We start from the raw sequence: 10,415 nt of genomic DNA, 5'->3' as shown, positions 1-10,415 counted from the left end.
TTTTACATAGTCTTTCCCCCTCTTTGGAAATGTGACTTGGATAAACAAGCTTTCTCTCTCAAATGGTTTTTCCTAGCCACGGCATCTAGGCTGTGAAATGTGTGAGTGTTGCTCTGGTATTACCACGTAGCACACTCCACCATCGATGCAAAGATCGTGAACGAACAACGACATTGGATAATCTGTGGAACAACCACACTAGATTCGAGATATTTCCTATGAGGTAATATCATTTCCGCTGTGCATTCTGATCTAATATTTCTAACAATGTCAAACTCATCGCCATCACCATCACCATCACCAACACCAACACCATCACCATCACAGTTGCTGATCCATAGAGTTTTTCTAGGCAAATTTGCAATAATTAAGAGAGAAAAGGATGGGGGAGCCGCAACAAGAATCCATTACAATGCCACAACAATGCAATAAAAAAAAATAACTTGAAAAAAAGTTAGAAATGGGACCTGCATACAGCTCGAAATGGAGAATTGATTACGGTTTCGGGTAGATCACCAGTAAAACGAATCTTTTATATCCTTCAACCAAAAGCTGCTACATCTATTTTTCATCATATGTAAAATAGTTCACTCGAAAAACTTTTAAAAAATTATGGTGGTGGCCACCCCCGCATTGGGTGGCTACAGATCATCCTAGCGCTCGGCGGATCTAAACCACTCTGAGATGCAGTTGGGTTTTTTGGTTTAAAATAGAGACCACCTTAACCAGTCACAGCTGCCACACAGAGGGACAATCAATCAAAGGTGACTCGTGTTGGTGATAAAAGTAGTGTAGAGATAGAAAAGGGTTTTTTTTTTTTTTGTAAGTCAGTTCTTCTCCTTTCCCTCTCTTTCTCCCTTTTCCCTGACAGTTTCTCCTTCTTTTTCTCTTCAGTTTTCCTTCTCCCTTCATCACGCCGGTTAGCCTCATGTCTAGGTTCGTGTCTTTCTCTCTCCCTCTCTTTCTCTCTCTTGTCTCTATTTTTCCATTGGTTTTTATCTTTCCTTTGACTGTGCTTTAGCTCGTCCCTCGGCTTCTCTCGGCTGTCTCTGGTCTCTGTTTCGATTCCAGCCATTGTGCACCGCCACCCTTCGGTCGATTATACCACTCCTTTGATTTTTGTTTCTTCCACCGGCGATTATCTCCCCAATTTCAGAAATTAATTTCTAATGTGGATGCTGAATGATGATCACAGAATAGTAATTTCACCCCTAGGCTACGCCCCTCATTCTTGTGTACAACAGACCACCGCAATGAAATTTGGGTAAGTTACAGTCTCGTTATCGCACTGTGAGGCTGCATTTGAATCTTGAGTTAAGCTTAATTCTTTATGAATAGTAATGAGTTGAGTCATGGAAGAAATTATGTGGGATCCATCTAAACTGAATTTAAAGTATATTTAAATATTAAGATGAATTAGTACTTTTTATGAGAAGTTAAAAAAAGTTGTAGGTCCCACGTATAAATATATTTTAAGTTGAAAAAAGTTATGAGTCCTACGTGTAAAGAAGTTTTGAGTTTAGATGAGTTTAGTAATTTAAGAGTTGGGTGTTTGGATGTTAGACTCAACTTAAAACTAGATTGAGTTTAGTTGAACTCAGCTGAATCTTGTAACCAAACGCAACCTTAATGTGTAAGTAGGATTGGGTCGGGTTTTTCTCCAGCTCAGTCCGAAACTTGGAAAACCGAATTCCGATTTCAGATTTTGGTCCGAAACAAATCAAGACTGAAATCCGGATTGCAAAACCCGAGTTCACCCAGCCTGGGTAACCTAGGTTTACAACCTGGCACGTGATTTTTTTTTTTTTCCTTTCAATTTGAATGTTTTGATGTTTTCAAAATTTGTTTCATGTCAACCTTGCATGCCTTAAGTTGGATATTATATATATATGACGTGGGGCAGAAAAAATTAAGAGACTCAAATACCAATGGTCTAGTGTTGTTTTGTAATAACGCAGAACTGTTTCTCATCAGTTCTTGAAGCTAACTTACGTCGAGGGGAACTAAAATTTCATGATCGTTTGCACAAATGCATGGTTCTTCCCTACTTGCAAAGCTTGATTTGTTAGCTTAACTGAGTATACAAAGGAATCACAAGATCCCGAGTCTACAGCACTGAGAAAACAGATTTGTAAATAACAGAGTTTTGAATTTTGAACTAGTTTGTTAGTTTGTTAAGATAAGTTTATTGTTTATCCTTGTACATTTGAATTCCATCTGTAACTACAGCACGATAGTGCTTTATAAATATACATATCTTCAAGTGAGTAAGGTATTGAAACCTACTCCATCATAATACTTGTTTTATCTCACATGATTATTATAGATGGGTCCATTCCATACGAATTACAGAATCAAGTGTTAATACCAATGGTCTGGTGTTGTTTTGTGATGCATGCATACATGCAGTTTTCTAGACTTTTGAGCACTGTTTTGGATCCTGGGAGATCTGTCAGAACTGACAAGCATGCCAAAATAGGAATTTCGAAACATATGAAAAACTGCTGGAAGAAATACGATGTTTGGAGGTTAGCCATATAATACTTCGCATTAAACTTTATTATAATGGGTATTGCTTTTGACAGCTTGTGACTTGTGCAGCTGTGCTTTGCGTATGTCCATATACGTTTTTTGTGGAGTGATTCAAAACATTCAAACAGGGGAAAAAAAAACAAGGGTAATCTGGGTTTTAAAAAACTAGGATTCATCCGGATTTCGGTCCGGATTTAAAACTCGGGTTCTAATCTGGGTATACTTAGGTTCTCGGACTGGAATCTGGATGAACAGACCTACGTGTAAGTTGTATGTTTGTGTCTATTGGAAGGTATAACTATCTCTGTTTGGGTGTTTGAAATTGTAAAGATTATGAATACTAATCTTATTCATAATCGACAATGCATACTAATCGATAACGGGAGCTCAGCTAACATCTTATTTTGGGATGCTTTTGCTAAAATGGGCATTACTCTCGACAGGTTATGCTTGTCGCCAACACCCCTAAAGGGATTCTCTGGCTAGGCGTTTCAACCAATGGGGGCCATGCATTACTAGTCACAGTCGGCCAGGATTCACATATGGCAACAACAATGACAGACTTCTTGACAGTCAAAGTATAACATATGGATCCCCAAATTAGGGCATTAAAATAGTTTTAGTCTATTTATTTAATTTTATTATTCATTTATTAAACATTTTTATTATATTTATCAAATAGGATTAGTATTATATAAGGGATAAATGTAGATAATTTATCAATTTAGATTTTTGCTAAGTTTTTTTAATATTAAACCACTGAATGAATTTCTCTTAAAATGTACTTCTAATTTTTATTTTAAACTCTACCAAATAAATTTTACTTATTTATCTAAATCTCAAATTCTCATTGCCAATTCTGCCACCGGGATCTCCTTTCAGAACCCATTATACACAGTCCTCAATTACAACCTTATCAAGTTAGTTCCTTCCTTCTACAGATTAAACATCAAACTCCCAAACCAAATCAAACAAGTCGAACAATTCCCTTTCATCTATATATATCGCCTCTTCCTCTACAATTTCAAAATACAACCATTCTCACAACAAGCCTTTATCCTCCCGTAGTCTTCGAGTGGATCTCCATTCGTCGCGGGATCTCTCTACCCCTCGCGGTAAGCTCTCTCTCAATTCCTTTTTGGTTCCTCTCACTTTTCTATCTCAGAATCGCAGCACCGACCTGTACTCCATCTGCTGGCTTCCTTCTATTTTCTGTGTAGCCCCGATTTGAATCCAGCAAATTTTTTTCTCTCTCTCGATTTCTCCAATTTGCCGCTCTCTCAACTACTCTCTCTCTCTATTTCCCTCGATGACTTATTTACTTTATTAATTTCAGCAGAGAGATGGTTTTCCTTCTGAGCAATGATAGATACAAATTTTAAATAGACAAGTTTCATACAAGTCTTTTATAAAATAATAAGTCTTATTAATAAATAATAATTTTTTTTATACTTTTTTAAAATAAGATCTATTTTTTTACAAAGATTTATATGAGATTTATCTATTTGAAACTTGTACAAATCATTTTTCTTTCCTTCTTCTAATAAAGCAAACTTTTTTTTTTAACTTACTAGAGGTAGCTGTAGATCACTTTTAAATCATTGTGACATTACGCTATTACCCTTCTAAATTGAGAGCATGTGATCTCCTTTAGGTGGGGGGTTCTACTTCACGTAAACTTGTTGAAATTGGACTCTGTTTTATTTTATGAATGACACATGTTTTTACTAAAGTTAAAACTATCTTATCAATTATTAAATAAAATTATATTATAATAATAGTTTACAAGAGTTTTAAGAATTTTTAAGTTTAGTTAGGAATCCAATATTTTCCACTATTAGTTATAGAATTAGATAACGCATATTATAATTTTTAAACAAAATTAGATTTAGTATGGCAGGATAATTGTTAAATTATTCTCCGTAGTATGAATAAATTTTATGGTACTTCGTATAGGTGATGAGTCATGAAGCAAAAATTAGGATAAATCTTGCACTTATACGAAGTAGTATAGGTGTCGTTTTCATATAACAAATTTTATGAAAACGGCACTACAAGGTAAGTAGTTTCATCATAAATTAAGATTAGCATACGTTAGCTAGTTACATATATTATTATTAAAGACAATTCTTTCAAAACCAGTATTTACATATCACGCATGTCATGATATTTGCAAGCACGTCATGATATTAGTTATGTATGTATTATGCATATCATGCATCTCACATTGCATAAGACACATAAGCTATCTTAAGTTCAAGTGCAAGATAAGATCAAATCAGTTAATCATATAGTCATTCAGATGCATGATACCAATACGATTTCAGGGTGAGCGTGCAAGCCATAGACTTAAGCGCCGTCTACCGTAGTATGCCAGAGTACTGCACAGTCGGCCTTATTTGCTGTAACAAGGGGAGTTAGTGCACAACCTTGCATACATGGTTAAGTATGTTGGCCGACTAGATAAGTCAAATCAGTAAGATAAATCATATCAGTCAGTTAATTCAGATAAATCAGTCATATACACAGCATAAGCATCAGGATGAATTATCATGATTTTAAGTTCTCAGCATTAAATAATTTATGAAAAACCTTATGTTAAATATGTTTACGCTATGATAAGTTCTTTACGAGTCATCGACTCATTTTAGTTTTTTTATGTTTTTAAACCACCCCAAGTGAGCATGATAAGGAGTGCAAGTAGACAGGTTAGGATTAGATGAAGCAGTTGATTAAATTCCAGACTCCATAGAATAAATTATTTTTATGACAAATTTTATTCAGTTCTTTTTATTTGTTTTTATTTTTTATTTTTTATAAGAACAAAATACTTTTATTCATCAATTCAAACATTACAAAGATGAATCAACCCAAATTCCTTGGGATATACAATCTGGAATTGAATTCCACCAAACAGATACATCATCAAGATGCCATGTATATTTAGCCAAAGCATGGGCTATACCATTTGCTGCACGGCCTCTATATTGAATAGACCAATTAGAGTGACTGTTGAGTAGAGTTTTGATTTCTTGAACAAGGCTGCTCCACAGAGTTGTTGAACACCCATCCTTAGTCAGTTCTTCTACAGCAAGGAGTGCATCACTTTCAATTTGTAACTCAACTAGGCCTAAGGGAATACACAATTGCAACTCTCTCAAAATAGCAAGTAGCTCAATCTCCATTGGATCAACAAGTGTATTTTCTGGTTTACTAGCAGCAAAAATCACTTGGCCTTTATCATCTCTTAAGACCACACCAATACCAGATCTACACTGATCACTAAATGTTGCTCCATCCACATTAAGCTTTAAAACACCTCCTAGAGGTAGCTGCCAACAACATGTATACTTCTTTTGCTTTTGTGCCTCTGCCATTGCTTGATGTTCCTGATATAAAGACAAAGCATGCTCTATGACTTGATCTGGTGACAAGATATTCTCATCATACATCTTTTGACTACGCCTATAACATAGTCCCTATGCCATCAGAAATAGCTTCTCTAACTCCCCTTCAGCTTTCCTTCTCATAACAATGTGAACTAAGTGTAAGAAATCCAAACTATGAGTTGAGTCTTTTAGAGAAGGAAAAAACTGGACCCAACTGTCTATAATATAAGGGCAGTAAATCAATGCATGGTTTAAATCCTCTTCTTCTTTTTGACACCAATGGCAGCTTGCATCCTCAAGAACCTTTCGAGCCTTAAGATTTTTAAGTGTAGGAAGAATATTTTTGCAAACCCTCCATGCAAAAACTCTTACTCGATGAGGTATATGGAGTTTCCATAAATTCTTCCATAACAATTTATGTTCTGCAGCATTTGAACTCTCAGCCATTTGTTATCTATTTAGTTCCACAAAGAGGAAAAAATCATAAGCACTTTTAACACTATACTTCCCACTTTTCTCATGCTCCCAAACAAACGTATCTAATATATTTGCATAGGGTAATTTGATACTAAGCACCTCATTTGCCTTTCATAGTGGGAACAAGCTCCTCACCTTTTCCACATCCCAACATCTGATATCATCCTACCTTAGAGAAGCCACTGTATTATCTAAATATGTAGTATTAGCAACTACTACAGGAAAAGGAATCAACTTGTGATTTGGAATCCAAAAATCAGTCCAAATGTTGATAGACATGCCATTCCCTACAAGCCACCTACAACCATTGAGTAAACTATTTTTAGCTTCCCAAATTCCTCACCAAACATAGGAAGGGGCACCACCTAATTTAGAATCTTTAAAACTAGATATTGGGAAATATATAGCCTTAAAAATCTTATGAAGTAGAGAGGTTTCATCATTCATAATCCTCCAACCTTGCTTTGCTAAGAGGGCCATATTGAAAATCTGCAAGTTCTTAAAACCCAAACCACCACTTTGCTTTGATTTACACATTTTCTTCCAACTCAACCAACACATCTTCCTTACTTCTTGTTTTTTGTCCTCACCAAAAATTAGCCATCAACCCCTCCAACTCTAAACACAAGGACTTTGGGAGCTTAAAACAACTTATAGTATAGGTGGGTATTGAAAGAGCTACTACTTTCAACAAAACTTATTTTCCTCCTATAGACAGTAATTTATCTTTCCATCCTTGTAACTTTGACCAAACTCTATGCTTTAAAGATGAGAATGCTTGATATTTTCCTCTTCCAACCATTGGAGGCAAACCCAAGTACTTGTCATACTGCTGGAACTGTTGGACTCCCAAAGCTGCATTATTTCTTCTTGTTGAGATGGATGGACATTGTTGCTAAACACCATTGAAGTCTTTTCTCGATTTATTTTCTGGCCAGATGCTTTCTAATAGATGTCCAGCTTGTGTTGAAGAGTTAAGCAGGTTTGCAAATTAGCTCTACAGAAAAGAACACTATCATCTGCAAACAGTAGATGATTAAGCTTAGGAGCCCCACTACAAACTCGAATACCCTTTATTTGTTGATAAGTATTAGCCTGGTCCAGGAAAGCTATGAGACCTTCAGTACATAGAAGAAATAGATAAAGAGAAATGGGATCCCCTTGTCTCAAACCACGAGATGGAAAAAACATGTCCCTTGGCTTTCCATTCACAAGAATTGAAAAAGAAATTGATTGAACACAAAACATCACCAACTGCATCTATTTTGAACTAAATCCCATCTATTTCATCACTTCTTCAAGAAATCTCCACTCTATCCTGTCATAAGTTTTGCTCATGTCAAACTTCAAAGACATAAAGCCAGCCTTTCCACTTATCTTCCTTCTTAGAAAATGAACCAATTCATAAGCAACTAACACATTGTTAGTTATTAATCTGCCAGGAACAAAAGTTGTTTGTGAAGGTGAGATAATAGTAGGTAAGATTCTCTCGAGTCTATTTGCTAGAATCTTTCAAATTAGCTTAAAGATAACATTACAAAGGCTTATTGGCCTATAATCAGACACTAACTCATGCTTTTTTTTTTCTTTGGTATCAAGGTCACAAAATTGTGGTTAGTATTAGTTGGAAATTGACCACTACTAAGAGCATGAAGTACTACATCAGTGACATCTTTATCAACCACAGACCAGAATTTTTTATAAAAGAGAGGAGCCATATCATTTGGTCCAGGTGCCTTTGTTAGGTGCATCTCAATTAAAGCCAGCTTCACTTCTTCTTCTGTAAAGATCATATCCAGTTGTTCCACCATATCAGTTGTTACTTTGCCAGCTAGTCCTTGCAAAAAATCCATCCTGCCAAGATCATCTGCAGCTTTAAAGAGAGTATTAAAATATTCAAGTATTGTTACATCTCTTCTTTCATCAACTTGCCATCTTCCATTGGAATCCTGTACCCCTTTTATCCAGTTCTTCTTCTTTCTCTGTGTTTCCTTGTTATGGAAAAACCTTGAATTTTTATCTCCCTCTGCTAGCCACAAAGTCTTAGATCTCTGCCTCCACATTATTTCACTTCGTGCTAACCATTTTTGAACCTCATTTCTAGTTTCTTTTAGCTTCTGCTTGTTATGAGATAAAGGTTCAGCCTGATCTGCAATCTGAAGTTGTTCCTTAGCCTTACTTAAATTCCTCTACACATGTCCAATGCTTGTTTTATTCCATACAGAAAGCTTCTCACTACAATGTTGTATTTTCCTCATCACAGTTGTCAACTCTTTCCTCCCTAGAATTTCCCTCCAAGCTTCTTGAACAACCTATTTGCAGTCAATAGCACCAACCCACATTGCTTCAAATGTAAACAATTTCTTCCTTGGAGCCTGCTTAACCCCTTTAGAAAACTTCAATATTATAGGCATATGATCATAATTAGCAATAATTCCATGATTTACATAAGCCATTGGATAACAAGAATGCCACTTAGAGTTTGATAAAAATCTGTCCAGCCTTTCACTAATGCATTGTCACATATCTCTTCTATTACACCAAGTGAAAGGATTGCCATTAAACCCTAAATCATGTAATTGACATTCTTCAATAACATCTCTAAAAGTCTCCAGTTGTCTGTTAGGTCTTGCTTTTCCCCCAATCGTTTCATTATTGCTTAGAATTTCATTGAAATCTACCAGAAGTAACCATCCTTTATCAGTAGGTACTTTTAGAGATCTTAGTAAATTGCACTACTCATGTCTCTTACTCACATCTAGTTGACCATAAAAGCCAGTTATCCACCAAGGTTCCAAATCCTCTCCTTCCTCGATAACTTTAGCATGTATATGGAACTTAGAAAAATTCTGGATTTCCACATTGAACTGCTTCTTCCAGTATAGGGCAATACCTCTACTCTTTCCTTCACAACTAACTGCTAAACAACTATGAAACCCCAACTTATACTTCAACCTCTCCATTACTCTTGCATGTAATCTTGTTTCTTGAAGAAATAAGATCTTAGGAACTTCTTTTCTGATTAAGTCAAAAAGGGCCTAAATTCCCAGTGGGTTCCCAAGCCCACGGGAATTCTAGCTTATGAAACTCATTGATCTCGGTAGGGCTATTGTACATCCACTGCCGATCCCAAAGTATTGTTACCCTTCCTATGATTCTCTCCCTTCTTAAGACAACAAGCTTTATCATTAAGTAAAGATGTGAATTTACCACTCTTATTTCCAGAAGAAGTTGGCTCTATTGTAGTTAGTTCCTCCACTGCTCCTCTTTTAGAAGATCCCTCAAATGGAACAGAAGAAGAAGAAATCAACCTTGCTTTTTTCTTCCATGTACTCCTGCTCTGCTTCTGCAAAGAAAGTTGATGGTTTCTTTGTTCACTTCATCTTGGACTTGAAAGATTGAAATCGTAGGATCATCTTGCACTATAGCTGGCCCATTGTGTATATCTGAAACATTAGTTGGCCCATCATCTGGCCCATCAACAGGTCCATTTGGTCCATTTTGCCCATCATGCACTTCCAGATTGCCTCCTGAATGTAAGTTATCCTCAGTAGCAGTTACAACATGATTGAAGGCATTCATACTATAACAGTTAGTAACAGCTTCCCCATTTAACATATCTTTATCAGTTGTAAAATTGTTGGTAGAATCCAAGATTCCCCTATCAATAGGCCTTGATGATGGGAAACAATTACTGCTCCTCCTCCCAGCACCACCATGCTCCGATCCCTTCCCGTTGGCCACCATGTTCTTGTCCATCTCCACCCTTGTACTCCTAGTCCGCTGACTGGAATTATCCTTATAATACTCCCACCTTCTCCTAGTCTTAGGTTCTGCACATAACCATGCTCCAAATTGTGGTCATTAATTTTTCTCTAACTGACAGCTTGCATTCTCATGAATAATTCTACCACAAGTAAAACAAAACTGAGGGAGCTTTTCATACTACAAAGGACTCCAAATTTTTACTCCATCCGTCATAATGGTCCTGCCTTTAGCAAGAGGTTTTTTGAAATC

Source organism: Juglans microcarpa x Juglans regia, chromosome 8D (assembly GCF_004785595.1).
Source record: "Juglans microcarpa x Juglans regia isolate MS1-56 chromosome 8D, Jm3101_v1.0, whole genome shotgun sequence".
Classification (NCBI taxonomy): Eukaryota; Viridiplantae; Streptophyta; class Magnoliopsida; order Fagales; family Juglandaceae; genus Juglans; species Juglans microcarpa x Juglans regia.
Note: the sequence above shows the minus strand (reverse complement) of the source record.